Below are 17,427 nucleotides of genomic sequence, written 5' to 3'. Positions count from 1 at the left end.
AAGCAGCCCTGCCTGCTTTCTGACCCTGCTGGGACACCGTTGTCGTTCCCCGCCGCCGCCCGCCTCGGGGCTTTCCCCCGGACCGGGCGGTCGATCGCGCGGCCCGGCTACCGGACCCAGAGCCCCACCCCCCCCCCCCGCCGGCCATCCCGGCCCCGCCCCCCCTTCTCCCTCGGTGCAACCGCAGCCCCGGCGCCGCTGGGCCCGGCGATCAGCCCCGGTCGGGGCCCGGCCGGCGCTGACAGCTGCCAGAGCGGGGCGTCTCCGTGTTGCACTGGTGACCTTGCCCGTTCGCACCGCTGCTCCCAGTGAGAAGGAGAGTATCAGAAACCGGCCGTTAACAGCAAGAATTTAACCTGCAACAGCCTCTAGAAGGTGCTGCACTAACCTTGTCGCGGAAGTGCATTACTGACGAGAACTGACGCATGGAGCTGGTTCCAGCACCCCGCCGCAGGACATTAAATGTCAGTTTCATTCACCTCTTTGGGGCAGGAAAAACTTCCGGGACCCCAGGGCCAAGACAAGAGGCAAAAAGAATGAAGTGCAGGTTTCACGGTGGTCGCATAGCTCAAGTACGCTACAGGTAGCTTTGCTGGGCAGCATTAAGGGAAATAAATACAGCCTGGTTTCAGAAAGATGCTGCTTTTCGTCCTGTGTTAACAGGTTACTGAGAAAGCTTGCTTTGCGGTACTAGGGAGGCACTGCAGAAAAGCAGCGTCTCAGCCATTTCCTTTTCCTTCAGAATACCTAAGCAAGGCAGACAAGCGTTACAGCACTAAAGGCAGTTCTTACATGGTAATTACTCTGAGATACTTAACTTACTATTACGGTCTTAGTCCCTTTCCCACCTAAGGCGTTGAAAAATTCCTGTTTCTACTAGAGTATCATCAAGCACTTCTTTATAAACTGCTCCTTGGTACAGAAGCACACCACAATGCTGCAGGAGCCCTGCAGTGTTGTTTCTGTCCTGTTACTTTACTTGCTGCGGAGTTTTGTTCTCCACCTTTCTTCCGTAAAGCGGGCAGCGCAAGATGTGCCATCCAAGCAACTTTTTGGGGCTTACCTCAGCTTTCTCTTGTCTTCGTGAGCCAGCTGTGTTGGGATATGGACCCTACACGTGCCTCCAATAGACCAGAAAGCCTGCACGCAGAGGTCACTGTGCAGCAGCCGACCATCAGATAGCTTCTTCCCAGGTGACACAGCATCTTGCACTCACCTGTCCTTAGACCAGTACTTACTAGTGCCGGGTGCGATACAGGGATCTGTGCTTCTGGGTCAAACATACACCTCCAGGGGTTGGCACAGTATTCCAGCCTCCTCACACCTGTGAGGATGGCTTTGGGCCTGCAGTCCAGAGAAGGAAACCTTTTTCAACCTAATCCATAAAAAAAAAAGACAGAAAATAACTACAGGTGGTAGGTACCACTATTACTGGATATTCTTAAAATAAAAATGGCTGGTAGATGTGTATTAATGACCCCTAACAGTCTATCTCAGCACATCTGTATGGACTGAAACGCCTCATTCCTTCAGGCCAGAAAATGTTTTTAGTCTCAAAATGAAGACCTAGCCCAGTCCACCCATATGGAGATGTTCATCTGGAGGCATGATGGTGTTGGCTTTCTCGTGGACTGTTTTCTCCAGAATAAGTGTGATCCAGTCAGCAATGACCAGCCGGTGTGCAACCTTCCCCTTTCTCAGCAGGTCTGTTTCATGACTATGTGCCATCAGCCTATAGCAGTCTCAGAGGCTCTATCAGGGAAGCTCCAAGCTGCTGGCCTGCGAATCCAGAGCCCGTGTGGTCCAGAAATGCCTAAGCAGTCAACCCCACTTCATAGGCTGCTTGACTGATATTTATTTGCCCAGCCGGGCTTTGTAATGCCAAAAGGCCTGCTTGACTCAACATCAGCGTGCCGCTTCCCAGCACAGTAGTTTGCATCTCTAGCCAGAAATCGGTACTTTTCTCCATGGGGCATGGCACAGCACTAAGCTTTTCATTTGGCTTAATGCAGAGCATGCAACCTCACGCTGAAAACACAGCAAGACATGCAGACCAGGAATAAGTTTCCTACCTAGGAGGCATAAGGGCTAATAGCATGGCAAGTGCTGAGAGTGCTGTTTTTCCTCCTTCATTACTGAGCTGCAGTTCAACTGAAGCCACTGTTGGACTAGGAAACAGGCTCCCTCTTCAGCTATTCATGGATGGTTCAACGTGGACTCAAAATCCTGCATGATACAGGCCACAGGTTTGACCTATTTGCCCCCTGTAGTGAGTCAATTAATTTCCATGCAAATAAAATGTCTCTTCGAAAAAGGCATCCAATTTATCTGTGAAGAGGGAGAGAAAAGCTGGCATGCATCTGTAATTTTGTGAAACAAAAAACAAGTGAGAAGCTCGGGAGCGTGTAACACAATGCACCATCTCAGCACGCACAGGTAACATACCTGCTCCTTCCCAACCTATCTGCCAGAGAGATTTTAGTATGAAAAGCTCATTATTGCTATGATTAGCAGTACTTAGGGTTTGTTACAGGAATCATGGATTCTGTGACTTTTTAAACATCTGGGATTTTTATAGAGTGCCAAAAAATGGTACTTTACTACCAAAGCCAGGATTTTATTTCAAATCTTTTGGCAGAAATCATTGTCAGCTGGGCTTTTTGCATGTTTTTTTTTTTTGCATGTTTTTTTTTTTTTTCATGTTCCATGAAAATGCAAAAATTCCAAGTGATCACCTAGTGGTGTTAGCTTTTTTTTTTTTTAAAAAAAAAAAAAGAGTCCACGCTATTAGAGTAGGAAATGAAAGGGCCTATGAGCTAGATGATAGTTTTACCTCTGTAACATTTTTTAATGAGTTTGAGTAATTCCTTCTTTAAGACATGGAGCAGAAATACCACAAGTTACAGACTTTCCCCTCTTGTGGTTTTGCAGCAGGCAACTATGCTGAGGAGAAATTGTGGTCTGACTCCCCTTGGGGAGGACTTGCACCACCTCCAGCCGCTCTGAAGGAGAACAATACTGGACTTCTATGAAGTCAAACGTTTACATCAAACTATCCCAGAGAAGAATCTCGGTTTCAAGCACTGGACAAGTAATCATCTTCTATGAGAACCCAAACCCAAAGGCAAATGACTCCCTGACTGGACTGGCACTTATCCAGGGAGTGGTCCAAGGCTCTGGTGCCACCAAAAAGCACTGCTGCTGAACATCAGGGATGTTTCTGCTGCACCTGAAAAGCAGCAGGAGCAGGTCAATGCACAATACTGCTTCTCCCCAGGTTTGCAAAACTGATCACAAAATGAATCTCAGTTCAGTGAAGCAGCAGCCAGCAGTGTCAGCGAATGCTGGGTATCTTACCTTTGCACAGGAAACCCAAGGAAGTAAAAACATGTTTGAGTGCCACAAAAAAATCAACTCACACTGGGAAGAGTGAGCAGGCAGTCTCTGACTCCCTTGGGTCTGTATGCTGCTGACTGAGGGATCCCTTCTGGACTCGGCTCGCCAAGTTTTCAGCAAGCCTTGAGCCAACCTCGAGTGTTCTGCTGACTTGGTCTGTCTGTCCCTGTAGGACAGGCTTGAGCACATCCCAGGACAGGTTGTGTGAAGCGGCCCGCCCACTGTATTTGGGTGCCCCAGTGGACAGGAATACCTCTGCTTCTTACAGTTTCTGGTGAAGCCACCTCGCCCGGGGCAGTAGCAAAGTCTAATGATTGCCCTTACCCAGATGGAGACCTGAAGCACAGGTTTTGCTGAGGCAGAGTTGTCTAAGAATGGGGTACCCAGGGAAACCAGACACCCGAACTACTGCTGCCTGTGGGCAGCACTACTCCAGCACCACCCTGGGGGTATTCCTCAGAGACCAAACTGGAGCAGGGAATTTAAAAATGGGTTTTCCAACTGTTGGCTCGTGTGGCACTGTATAGTCTCCTTATGAACACTGCTGGGGGGGGGAAACCACAGCCCTAGTGAGGCACAGGACACAACACCAGAGGTCTTGTATGTCACCCATGGGCTGCAGAGAGTCTCAGCAGGACTTGGCTGGTACTTGTGCTTTGTGCTGTTTTCTTCGTGGAGTTTGCATTCACAGAGTCTTTCCAATAAAAGGAAAATAGCTTCTAGTACAAATCCGTGCAATAGAAATTGCAGTGCGACTTATTTAACTGACATGCAGGTCATGTTACATGATTTATTTCTGTACTAGATTCCGAGGTTATATTTAATGTGCCCTTTGGATTCTCTCTGGGAACGAGGAAGGCAGATGAGCGGACACACATCTTAGAAGAAATGCTGTTTTCAGAGCTGGTCTCAATGACTAGCAGCAAGACACAAAAGTAATTTTGTCAGTAATGCATTTACAAAAATACTGCGTTTTCAGTAGAGCAGGCAATGACTCCCCTGTACAGACACGGGAACAAGGGAGGATAGCTCTGTGGGGAGACAGATTGTTGGCCATGTGATGATTCAGGGAAAAGGTATTAGAATAACTTTGCAGCCCATCTGCCATCTCACCCCCAGTTTTTGCTATTGCCCAAGGTGTGTATGGGCAGCAAATACTCAGATACACCTTACTGCAGGTAAACCCATCAGTTTCATTTTGGTGAAGTGCCAAGGACCAGCCTTCAGACTAGCCAGGGAGCACTTACTGAATGGGTAGGGAGGCATGCAATGAAAAGCTGACTCAATGCCACAGTGGTACTGCATTTGTAATTCTATGCCTGGTTCTATGAAAGGCCCCAATTCTTGAGAAGAAAGTGCAAGGAGGTCCCCTAACCACAATGTCCTAACTAAACCTACTCTCCTTTAGCACCCTGCAAGTAAAACCAAATGGGTAAGTTACCTGAAAATCTCCACAGCTGCCTAGTCATTCCAGATAAACACCTGCACAGCACAACAGACAGGTTTTCTTAGTGTCAGGGAATTAAATCTCTATTGAGGTATGAATCAAAACACCAGCTTACAAATTATCATCATAAAACGTTGCTGCAGGTTATGTTTCCCTGTTTTCTACAGTTTACTAACATTGGATCTTGCTGGAATATGCTCTCTTAGATTTGTCAGAGAGTAAGTAAGTCAGAAATTGAATTCAGGTATATGAATGAGTCTTAAAATCTTGAAAATAATATTGTGAACATTTGTTGAAGCTGCTTGTTCTTTCATTGGTTGGATATTATATTCACTTGAATCCATTTCATGTTATTATGTGGATGTATGCACAGACATAAAGCTATTAGATGTGTTACAGCTACTCATTGTGTTTGCCTTTGAAGTGTCTAAAGGTCTGTCCAGTCAGCTGGATTGTCCACCTGTGACTGATAGCCCTCCTTCCCTGATTTATATGTGTTGGGAAAGTACCCAACAAGGACCTGGGCCATCTGCAAACAGGTGTCTCGTCTTGATTTCTTACTGTCATAGGCTGAGGTCTGTGAAATTCAACTTTGCTGCACTACAGAATTACTTAAGTGCATTACCTTGCCCTTTGAGACAAACAAATTAAATTTGCTGCAGATGAGGTATATTGTGTTGTACTGGGCACTCTGCCTTTTCTTTATTCCATCCTTACAACATGAAAGCATTCATTGAAAGAAGGTGGAATCACACTGTCTGCATTAAGTGACGTTTTACCGTGCAGGTCATGCTGGAGTCCTGTTAATTTCCATCTCTCTTATGTTGTTTCTAGTCAGATGTTTTAGAAATGCCAGTAATAAATAAGGATAATATTTTGTATGGCTTTTTCATATATTTTGAATGTTGTTTGTGCAAAGGTCAAGCATTCCTATGTGGTCAACAAGTGATAAGCAACATTTAATAACATGCCATTTAAAATGAGTTAGTTAAAAGGCAGTCTAAAAGTGCTGCTTTTCTAAAGGTTCACAGAGTAATACACTGAATTCAGAAACAGGTACGTTGTGACTGCTGTGGTAAGTGGAGGCCTCAGACAGTGCAGAGGCTAAGCAAAAAGAGACAAGAGGCGCCTGTGGAGAAGAGGAGGTACAAATCTTGCAGAAACAGCAGGCAACTCAACTTACCTTGAATAGGGTATTAATGGTGACCCTAACAGCTGGTCTTCTGGTCTTGGCTCCCCTGAAATGAAGACCCAGGGTCCATGTCTCCTGTGTGCTTGGAGTACTGGTTATCAGCCCCTGCTGAGATGTCTTGGGGAACGGCAGGGTCTCCTTCTCAGCTGCCCAGTGTCTGCTTAGGGACGCTGCAGCATGTAGAAAGGATCCTCTGCTCTGGCTCTGCAGTTTCAGCCCAGACCTAAAGCAGCATATTGGAAAAGATGCACAGTAGCATCTCATTCACTGTTCACACTGTGATTTAGGATTGACAGCTGTTAAGAGAGAAGCAGCAGCATGTGTACATGTTTCTGTTTGTTGCAAGGGCATTTAAAAACAGACCTTGTAAATCCTCAAACAACGGTGGTGATGGCAGCGTGCAACCGCAACGCACTCTGCTATGTGTAAGAGGGAACTCTGTCCAACCATAGCTGGAGCATGATGAATGCAGGGAGGAAGGAAATGGGGCCGGAGGGGGGGAGATTTAATAAAAGTTAAATGTACTTTCATGGAGCATCTTGGCTGGTTCTGTTCTATAGTAAAAACTTTACTGGTGTCAGTAAGAAAATTTGCATTCATTTCACTGCTATGAGACACCCCCTCCACCAAAAAAAAAGTTCTGGAAAAAAACAGGAGGTACTGAGTGTCATTAATTCCCCATGGAAGTACATTGTTGAAGAAACATCATGGCTTGTGGACTCAAGTGCTCAGAAAAAGCACTATACTTAGAGTTAAGCAAGATACACTGGATGCGCCTGACAGTACTGTGTTTTGCTAAAGAATGGTTGCACTTCAATGCACGTCCTGCACCTCTCCAAGATCTTACCTGAATATAGGCTGACCCATGCATGCATTTTCTTATTTGTGGCACCAAGCATAAACATGTTTTTGCTTATTTCAATACATGGATCAAGCCATATTAGAAAAACAGTTGTTTCATGGTGGTGTAGAAAAAGAGGAGCTCTTAAATACAGGCTGGGGGGCAACCTGAAACCCCAAATGAGAGAAAGAACATAATCACACGCAGATGCAACTGCACAAAATTACTCACCTGGAAGGCAGAGACAGAACAGGCCAAACAGCTCACAAGGGTCTCCAAGAGCAAAGACCCAAGGTGCGTGGAGTTAGGACTTGTGAGAACCCGCGAGGGAACACTTCTGTTTACCCAGCTTTTCCCAGTCGATTGAATAACGTCCGGCGTTTCGTTATTCACCCAGGACTACATCTGGGCCAGGCCTGCCCAGATTTAGAATACAATAGGTGACAGACTGAATCAGGATTAGCATTCCCTTAGCTAGATGCAAAAAACAGGTAAGCTCTGCCACCTCTTGTCACAGTAGAGCCAAGAATTAAGGAGCTATTCTTCATTTTTGTTTTCATCAATATTTACTGTTGTATGTGCAACTCTTTTCAAAACTGGCTTCCGAATTACCCTCCACTTGGTCTTGAAAATATTCAAATAATATTCCTAAATATCATGCTAGATAGTTAATCCTGCTCAGGTGAATAGATGCAAGCAGAGTAAGCACAGTCTGACATTTAACAGTGTAAGCATGGCACCTCCACTCCTTGAACAAAGCTAAATGCAGATATTCTCTCCCTCTCCCTGAAAACTAAACAGACCTTTTCCTTCAAATGTTGACAATATAATTTGTTTCTTTGTGCTGAAGAGATTACATGAAAAGACAGAAGCAGGATTAATTTACTGCTGAGGTAAGGGGATGGAGTCCTGTTGATTTCAGCTGAGCTGTGTGCTCTCTTGCATCAGTGGAGGATTTGAACCTGAAGCTGAAGATGCATTTTTGAAGATGAAACTGATCTTCTGAAAATGGGGAAATGCTTCCATAGAAAATTAACTAACTGCATGGGGCTTGATGACTTGGACTTGCCATCAGCAAATCCTTCCAGCTTCAAAACATTTTCAGGGATTTTTTTGCCCATAAACAATCATTATTACTTACTACCACAATTACCGTAACACCTTGAAGACTTGGAAGACCATTGTCTTCGGCACTGCACAGAAGACCCGTCGGAATAAATCCCAAGCTAATGCCTGCTCACTGCCATCCATCAGGATGACAGCAGCTCCTTTTTGTAAGTTTTTTCCATGTGACACTATGCCTTTCTAGCAGGAAAGGGTTGTCTGTCTGGCCACAGCTGGAGAAGGCTGGGACAGTTTTGTGTTAGTGAGCACCAGGGAAGGATCAGCACAAATGGTGCTCCAGGCAGCTCTGGTGGGTTGACCCTGGCTAGATGCCAGGTGCCCACAATTTACACACAATCCACCCCTAGTCCCTTCACCACAATTACAACAACATAAATTCCCCACAATCACTCTGCTCTTTGCTCTCTAGCTGTGTTCAGTCCATGTTTTGCCTGTTACCTCTCCCAGTTACTATCCTTATCACGAATTCCTCATGCTCCACATTGGGTGCCAAAAAGGACCATGATTGACAATGGTTGGATGCCAGGTGCCCACCAAAGCCACTCTATCATTCCCCTCAACTGGCCCAGGGAGAGAAAATATAACAAAAGGCTCATGGGTCAAGATAAGGACAGTTTAATAATGCAAAAGCAAAGGTTGCACACAAAAGCAAAGGAAAACAAAAGATTTTATTCCCTACTTCCCATCAGCAGGTGATGTCTGGCCACTTCCCAGGAAGCAGGGCTTCAATACGCATAGCAGTTGCTCCAGAAGACAAACGTAAATAATGAATGCCCCCCAGCAGCGCAGGGAGACAGGGAATGGGGGTTGCAGTTAGCTCATCACATGCTGTTTCTGCTGCTCCTTCCTCCTCAGGGGGAGGACTCTTCACAATCTTCCCCTGCTCCAGTGTGGGATGCCTCCCACGGGAGACAGTCCTCCACAAACTTTTCCAATGTGAGTCCTTCCCACAGGCTGCTGTTCTTCACAAACTGCTCCAGTGTGGGTCCCCCATGGGGTCACAAGTCCTGCCAGCAAACCTGCTCCACCGTGGGCTCCTCTCTCCATGGGTCCACAGGTCCTGCCAGGAGCCTGCTCCAGCACAGGGGGGTCACAGACTCCTTTGGGCATCCACCTGCTCCGGCATGGGGTCCTCCATGGGCTGCAGGTGGATATCTGCTCCACCGTGGACCTCCATGGACTGCAGGGGGACAGCCTGCCTCACCATGGTCTTTCCCACGGGCTGCAGGGGAATCTCTGCTCTGGCACCTGGACCACCTCCTCCCCCTCCTTCTTCACTGTCCTTGGTGTCTGCAGGGCTGTTTCTCTCACATATTCTCACTCCTCTCTCCAGCTGCAGTTTCTGTTGCACAGGGGAGGTTTCCCCCTTCTTAAATATGTTGTCACAGAGGCATTACCACCATCACTGATGGGCTTGGCCTTGGCCAGCGGCGGGTCTGTCTTGGAGCCGGCTGGCATTGGCTCTGTCGGACACAGGGGAAGCTTCTAGCAGCTTCTCACAGAAGCCAGCCCTGTGCCCCCCCCACTACCAAAACCTTGCCATGCAAACCCAATACAGCCATACACATTAGGCAGGGCACTCCTGTAATCCTCCTCATTCTTGAAGGAAACCAACAGTGGCAAGAAAGGTGCCCTCACATTTCCACAAAGCTTCACATTAGCTATGCACAACACTGACAATATAGGGAGTTACGTGCGATGCAGTAATGAGCTGGCTGCTCAGCCTTACACTGCTCGTGGTCCTGTACCCTCCTTGACAGCTAGCCCAGGAGCTAGTCCAGCCTTTGCTGAACTCATCACAACTGCTCCTGTGATCACCCTTACAATGCTCCCACTGACACTGAGACGCCTTCTTGCCCCCGCTTTGCAGATGAGAAGTGATGATAAAGTCATGACTATGAAGTAAAGCAAGGACTCAGCCACAGGCTTGGGTCATCTCGCTGAAAAAGCTTTAAGTTGATGCTTCACACCTCTGATATCCTAGAGAAAGAGCTTGTTATTGCAACTGAACTGACAAAATAACCAGTTTCTGCATCTTACCTCAACCAGTAAAAAGTGCAATTCCCCATAGTCTCTCAGCAGTAGACTCAGTTGTGGTTGTTCTCAGCATCCTTACTCCATGTGCATCTAGCTGTTTGTCCCTACCATCCACCTTGTCCCCCAGGGATAATAATCTGATTCATGCACTAAACTGATCTGAGTTTTAAAATAACAGAAAATGGCAGACGATGTCAGCAGCAGAGAGTCTGCAAGTGCAGAATCCCAGCAACTACGCTGCACCCCAGATTCCCACTAACTGTAACAGGCCCATACAGAAGGTAGATGGCAACGTAGGCAAAGATCACACATTGAATGCAGCAGTATGTTGCTTACACACGGTACTTCTACATGATGCTCTCATGCCAAAAACAAACAAAAGATTACACACTGCTGAAGCTTTCATTCCAGTGCTGGACGTGATTTTGAACACATCCATCTTCCTGTGGACCCAATGCAGTCCGTGCTAAGTCAGCATGAGGATTCTCAGAAGTTTCCGTATGCTTTGGGTCAGACCCTATAAGCTGACAGGTTCACTTGTAAACACAAGATTTCATGGAATCATCTATATTACAAAATGATGCTACAGGATTTCATTTTGCATGTGGGCCCTGTGCTTTTTGGTTTTTTACAAACACACATTTTAACTTGAGTATTGCCTCAGTTTTTGTCTTACAGAAGAGGCATGGATTTATAACACTGAATGCCTATTATCCTATTCTTCCTATTTGCTCTTAGAAAGAAGTAGTAACCCTTTCCATAATAGCAGGCAGTGGTTGTATTAACAACAACTAAGCAAAGAGGAGTACACCATCAACAGGAAATAAAAACTGCTATTAAGTACAATAATGCCATAGACTGGGTAACACATGAGCTGACTTCTGCATGATTTCTACCTTCAGAAATTTCTGCTGATTTCTGCCTTCAAAACCACAAATACAAAGTAGCAACCACTGTCAAAAAGCACTCTCTTTTTCTGTGTAAGTTCTATAAAAGCCTTTCTCCTGAGAGTTACAGAAAGCATGGCCAAGCAAGATGATATTCCTACAGAGCAGACTTACCTAAAGAAACACAAGTATCAGAATACTCTTAAAGGATGCTTGCCAGGGATTACCTCACTTTACCGGCCTATTTTCCAGGTCACCCAAAAAAGGCCACCACAGCCCAGCACTGAAGGTCAACAGGCTATTTCAGACCAACAGTGCCGTGACTGTCAGAGACATGGGCACTGGCAGTCCCTCTTTTTCCCTCTTGAATACTTGCTCCAATTTTAGCTCAGGCACAGAAGCCAGAGAAGCTGCCTGTCTCTCAAGGCAACACCCTGCTTAGTTCATTTAGGAGTCTATTGGTAGGACTTGGCACTTCCCACCACACACAGAAACCCAGACCTCCTGGGTGCCAGGATAGAGTGAAAGAACTCGCCATATTCAGCACTGTACGCACTGAGGGCACAGCAGGCAGTTTTCAAGTGCTACGCTAGGTCTGCCTCTGTGCCTCTGAACCGTTTTAGAGAGAAGCCTCACATAGAGGCTTTGCACTAACCAAATCCCAAGATAACAAAGGCATAAAGTGAGAAGGCATCAGGAGAAAATGACCCTTACTCCTTCTTATTCTATGGCTGCAGGAACAAGCTCTGACCTTCCAGCCAGAAACAGAGAGAAGTCTGCCCCCAGAGACCCCAGCAGTGCTGGGGCATCTGATCAGGCTCTCACAGGGCTGATGACAAATGCCAGGTGAATGCCCTCCATTAGGATCACTGTTAAACACATTTCCCCTGAGCAGTACTTTAAGATTCTCAGGCCAGTTCTGCTAAAGCTGCCTTAAAGCCCAGATGTCCATAGCAAGTAGGGAAGGCAACCCAAATCAGAATAAATAAATAACTGTAAAGCTTTGGAGGAGAGCAGAAGAGGTGCTTCTTTATATTAATGACACCTCCCCAGTCCTCCACCATTAACCCGGCTAATGGCTTTACATTCCTGTTGATCATAAACACTGAATATGGGATCAAAGGATAAATTATCTGATGCCCCAGACACTTGAGATAAAAGACCAAAAAAAAAGAATATGAGCTGTGCTCAGTTAAGAGCTGTGCTTGATACCTCTTTAAAAGGGAATCACAAGTCACTAGTATTTTCTTGGGGCAGGGGGCGGAGGGGTAGATGAATGAGAAATAAAAACCCCCACTCCTCACAGTTGCTGGATGAAAGAGCAGCCAATAGTGAGCAGGGCCAGCTCCTCCACCCATCGGGGCACCTACGCTAGCTCACCACCAAGAGGTGTGTCCTTGCATGTCTGGAAAAAAGTCTGGCAGGCAGCAAGCTTCCCTCTATGCTCCCCTGGCTGTTGGACGGCAAGGAACTGTGCATGACCTGGCAGTGTATTAAACAAGTGTCTTTAATATTGCAAAGCTGATCTGAACACAGCGTGATACTTAATAGCATGGGTTGATCTCTAATGAAGAGTGGTTGCTACAGAAACCACTTAAAAGCCTGCTTTAAAATATTTGCCACATACTCAAAAGCCAGAATAATTTCCTGCTGTCACATTACAACAGCTCTTCAAAGGTCATTAGGAATATTCTTTAATCATTAAGATAGAAATATGCTTGTGGTTCCTCTCAGCAGACAGATGACTGAATTCTGATCTGGGATATTATCTTTGCAAAACTGAAGTCGCGTCACTGAAACAAAATCAGCTGTGCTACTGCACAGCCATTCTAGATATCAGATTTTTCAGCTACGTATTTCTAATACAAAGTTACCATGTCTGACATCCTAATGTTTTGAAGTATCACAACTTCTAACTTACAATACTTCACAATGGTTCAAGTTCAAGGACAAATTCAATTTGCACAGCTAAAATGCTGTAAATGGAGAATGCCAAAGGCACAATGTGGAGGGCTAGGAACATTCTCTTCTAACTCACTTTTTCCTGCATTTAAGAGGACAGATTCTTCACTAGGGGCACAAAAAGCTCAGGAAAAACCTTTTTTCTGTTCCCAGATAAACTGCCTGAATACTCAGAAGCCATTTAAAGTTTCAGGATAAACAAAACTACCATTTTTTTAATTTTCAGAAAACATGGTATATTGGGTCTGGCTGGGATGTAGTTAACTTTCCCCATAGTAGCCCTCATGGTGCTGTGCTTTGTATTTGTAGCTAGTGCAGTGTTGAAAACACACCAGTGTTTTGGCTACTGCTGAGCAGTGCTGGCACTGCTCACTGGGGAGGGGAAGTGATAGAGCAACTTGGTAGGTACCTGGTGGCCAGCCAAGATTAACCCACCACACCTGGGATCACTAAGTACAGAAACCTGACTTTTGTTTTAATGACTACAGCTAATCCTCTAGGCATGCTTTTGATCTGACTGTCCCAGAAAGTATACAGTGTTTAGATACAGGAGTTTATTTTCCATCTTTACTGGGACAGAAGCAAGCCATGTCATCTGAATTGAGAGGAGTCCTGTGGCAACAGATGTGCAGCTGACTCCTGTCTTTCCTATGAAAGAGAACTGGTTTAGAGTGAGCAGTTTGATCTGGGTGCTCCTGTGAATCTGCTCAAGTTTCAACAACCGTCCTGTTTCAGAATGCCTTCTGTCTCTGTGTAAGTCAGTCATGGGTCCCAAATGAGACAGAAACTTGTTGAGTAAGGTAACAAGAGGAAACGAGACTATCATATCCTAAAGTCTAAGCACACAAGGGAAGTCACATCACCCATAAAAATATAGAGGATGAGTTTGTGAATTAGGCATTGCGCATCATTTGAACAGTGCCAAAAATAATACGGTTTCACCTTTCTGTTTCTTGTTTCTACTCAGAACGCTTAATAGCTTTCTTAGTCATGTTTCAATGTTAACACTATTATTATTTATGCAACGGCAATACCTGGAAAGAGTGCCAAAAAGCGCATTTCCCTGGAAGAAGGAAGCTGCTTTTCATCAACACCCCGAGGACTGTGTGCAGTCCTTGTCAGCAAGGAGAAGCATGGCTGCTCCACCAGGGCAGGCAAGCTGGGGATAAGGGTGGTGGTGAGGCAGGCAGGGACCTCACTGACAGCCTCATGGCACCCGAACAAGGAGATCCAGGCCAGCTGGTGACAGCAACAGGGGTCAGCCACAGTCCAAGGACCACCAAGCCTGACCATAGAGACAAGACAGGTCTGAGGTCAAGCCAGGAAGTTACATTAGCCAGGGAAGCCCAGGATCAGTGAGGTACATGGCCAGGCACAGGCATGCCTACAGCATAGTTCAGGCAAGGGCCTGAGCTTAAATCTGGTTCCTGCGCCAAGGGACAGAGATCTTCGATAAGGTTTCCCGCAGCTCCTTTCCCAGCACCAAGGTTGGTGCTGACAGCCGTGCCGTGCCAGGACTGGCCATGAGCGCAGGCAGCCAAATGCCCACGGCAGGGGTAGAGCCTGTGGAGCTTCTCGGCGCATTTAGGGTCTGAGAGCAGCCATGCATGCCTTTCCCACATTAGCTCACCTGATTTTGAAGGGCTGCCTTTGAAACGTGCCATGAAAAATGATAGCTGTTGCCAATTATTTGAAGGTCAGTGTTAAGAGGATGGCTACTTCCCTTCACCACACCCATGGGATGTTTTCTGGTCTCTTCTGATCTGCTAGCAAACCTAGAGAGTAGAGAGAGATAATTAGCTAGGAGTGTACCATAGGGAACAAATCTTCACTTATGAGGATAGAAAGCATGGTGAAAAAGTAAGTTTTTCCACTTGTAATATCAGGCATTGCAGAGCACGTCGTGCTGGTGAGAAAAGCAGGGTGTTCAGAACCAGTTTGCTCTGCGTTTCTAGCTTGATATGAGATCTAATACATGGAGATTACAATGGACATTTCCACCCACCCAAGAATCACAGCTGCTGTGTGTCCAGTTACAACGCTGGGCAGGACAGCATGCTAGCCCACTGGCAGCCGATCTCTCCCTGCCCCGGGGTAGTTTGGTTTGTTTTCCAGTCACATGAGGCAGTCAATTAAGGTTTTAGAATCCAAAGATGGAAGCATGCAGGAAAGAACAATGAGTAAAAAAGGGAAAATAGGTAGCAGGAGAGAAATAATGAGGAAAAAAAATGCAAATTGTGAAGGAAAAGGAGAACAAAATAAAGCAGAATGGATGGCAGGAGAGGGAAAGGTCAGGAACATGATGGAGAAGCAAAACCAGAGGCAGTGAGACAGAAAAGAGCAAGAAAAATAATCTTGCAGGAGCCGAAATTCCTTGTTAGGAGAGCTGGAATCTAGAAAATTTAACTCATCCTTTAGGGAAAAAAAATGCAAGGGGAAAGTCCAAATTAACTGTTTGCAGTCGAAAACAAATGTTTCATAGTACAAGTACTTGCCCTTCCTGTTTGTGAATTTTTTTGCCTTCTGTCCTCTGAGTGCAGTCAGAGGCCCCTCAAAGTACCAAGTGCTGCACCATGGCCTATCCCCCCTGCCCTGCTCCCCCACCTATTCCCCTGTGGATCCTTGCCGTTGTGCCCTGGCCTCGTCTTCAAGCCTGCTGCCTTCTCACAAAGCTCGTCTTACGCCTGCTGCCTCTTTCCTCCTGCCACCTCGAATTCCTGCTGCAGCCTCTTCAGCTGCCTTGCACTTACTTTCCAAAACCCTGTAAATATAAGAACAGTTCCACTGCACATAAAGGCTTAGCATGAAACATTTATAATTTCCGTGCTGGCCTTCACTGTAAACTATCAAGGGCAGAAATTGCCTCTCAGCACTTGTGCCTAATAGCATAGAGGTTCCTGACACTTCCGGGAAGCCCCTGCTGGTACTGCTCTGTAAACAGCAATACCTGGCTTACAGGGTAACGTACTGTTTTCATTCTCAGTAAATCACTGGGCTAGTTTGGATACAATTCTGTATGGATCACTCCTGCTCAGGAGAACTGCCGCTCTTTACCTCATGCCAGGGGAGCTGGTTTCCACGGAGCATTGTTTTTCCTTTGTCTCACTGAGGACAAACAGGAACCAGGGAACAACCTGCAGTGACAGATGACAGCATTGCTATCCCCAAAAGACTCATAGGGTCAAATTTCATTCTAAATGCTGAGTGGGACAGCACACATCTGGAAACCAGAACAATCTGGTAGGTGCTACCATGCTTACCTACCTAACCCCTTCTCCTACAAGTAGACCCGTCCAGTGAGAGTTCTGAGGGGTTTTCTTGGTGCTTTTCTGGCCAGAAGCCGATGGATTTTGCAGTCAAGGCACATTGTGCTGTGGGCACTAGGACTGCTTAGCTGTCCCCTACTGAATACAAAAGAGAGACAGCTGACATCAAGCTTTGCTCAGAACACAGTAAAGATGGCATTGCAGCGGATGATAAATATTAATGGCAGGTTTGACTGATTAAGGATGCCACCTAATAACAGCACTAGGTATGGATACATAGGTCCAAGTTTTTAAGAATCTGTACTCACAGTCAGGAGACTGAAGAACTTGGTTTCCTGAAATATTGGTGCCTTTGTAAAGTCCCTAGTTGGGAAACTGAAATCATCAGTCTGTAAACCTACAGGTCCAGTATCCCATTTTACAGGGCTTTTTATAAGGTAACGTCAATCACAAAGAAAAGTTAGAGGAGATAATGCTCTTGAAATTTAAACAAACAAACAAACCAACCCCCCCAAACTTCCTTACCTCACAAATATCTGGGATAAACTTGACAGTGAGCTCTTCAGGCTCCTATGGAAACTACGTCGGCTCCTGCTTTTCAGGTTTCTGTTTTCAAGTAGCCTTGTCTCTAGCGGACAGCAGGAGGTCAATGGGAAGGTGTGTTTCAAAGGCTTTTGTAATTAGAGTCATCTGATTTGCCAAATTGCGTCAAAGGTCAAAGACTGTGTCAGTAGCACAGCGCCACGCAAATGATCTCTTTAAACTGCCATTTGGACACGGGTCAAACAAGAAGGAGGCGGCAGGGTTTTTTTCATAGAAACAGCTGCCTCGGAGCAGCACGCTCAACTATATGTTAAATCTATTGCCGTATTTTTCCTGAACAACATGAACACTTTTTTCTAAGGCCCTCTTGAGAAGCCCATGGGCCGTAGCTGCAGAGACCGCCTGCCTGTCCTTGCAGTCGGCCTTGCCACCTGGCCGGCACTGGCTTCGCGGCGCGAGGAAGGCGGCGAGGAGCGAACGGGGGGGGCTGTGCAGGGACACCGCCGGGGCAGCGCCGCAAGCCCGACGCCTTCGCCTCGGCCACGGCCGTACCGGTCTCCGTCTCCATCTCCCTCCTCCTCCTCCGGTCCCTCGCCCCTGCGAGGGGGAGGAGGGAGACAAGAGCCGCCTCCGCTGGAAAGGCGTGGCGTGGCGAGAAGGCAGGCGCGGGGCCGCCACAGCACCCCCGCCAAGAGCCGCCTCAGGGCCTCGCTCTCCCCCGGCCCGCCGGC

At 46.6% G+C, this 17,427-nt stretch overlaps 1 long non-coding RNA gene across 3 annotated transcripts; it reads right to left on the bottom strand.

Moving 5' to 3' along the window:
- Positions 1 to 340: 340 nt before the first annotated feature.
- LOC115345440 lies at positions 341 to 17,229 on the bottom strand. Of its 3 annotated transcripts, XR_005931982.1 has the most exons (7): positions 16,679 to 17,229; positions 16,152 to 16,291; positions 15,942 to 16,021; positions 14,518 to 14,662; positions 6,027 to 6,258; positions 2,073 to 2,328; positions 341 to 1,375 (listed from the first exon to the last, which is right to left on the bottom strand). It is a non-coding gene; the product is annotated as an uncharacterized LOC115345440 (long non-coding RNA). The 3 variants fall into 3 exon arrangements; XR_003924831.1 differs by lacking the exons at positions 341 to 1,375; positions 2,073 to 2,328; positions 6,027 to 6,258 and having other exon boundaries at positions 9,472 to 14,662; XR_003924832.1 differs by lacking the exons at positions 341 to 1,375; positions 2,073 to 2,328; positions 6,027 to 6,258 and having other exon boundaries at positions 9,472 to 14,662; positions 16,152 to 16,288.
- Between the last annotated feature and the right edge of the window lie 198 nt (positions 17,230 to 17,427).

Source organism: Aquila chrysaetos, chromosome 1 (genome assembly GCF_900496995.4).
Source record: "Aquila chrysaetos chrysaetos chromosome 1, bAquChr1.4, whole genome shotgun sequence".
NCBI lineage: Eukaryota > Metazoa > Chordata > Aves > Accipitriformes > Accipitridae > Aquila > Aquila chrysaetos.
Note: the sequence above shows the minus strand (reverse complement) of the source record. Positions and strands in the feature narration are given on the sequence as shown.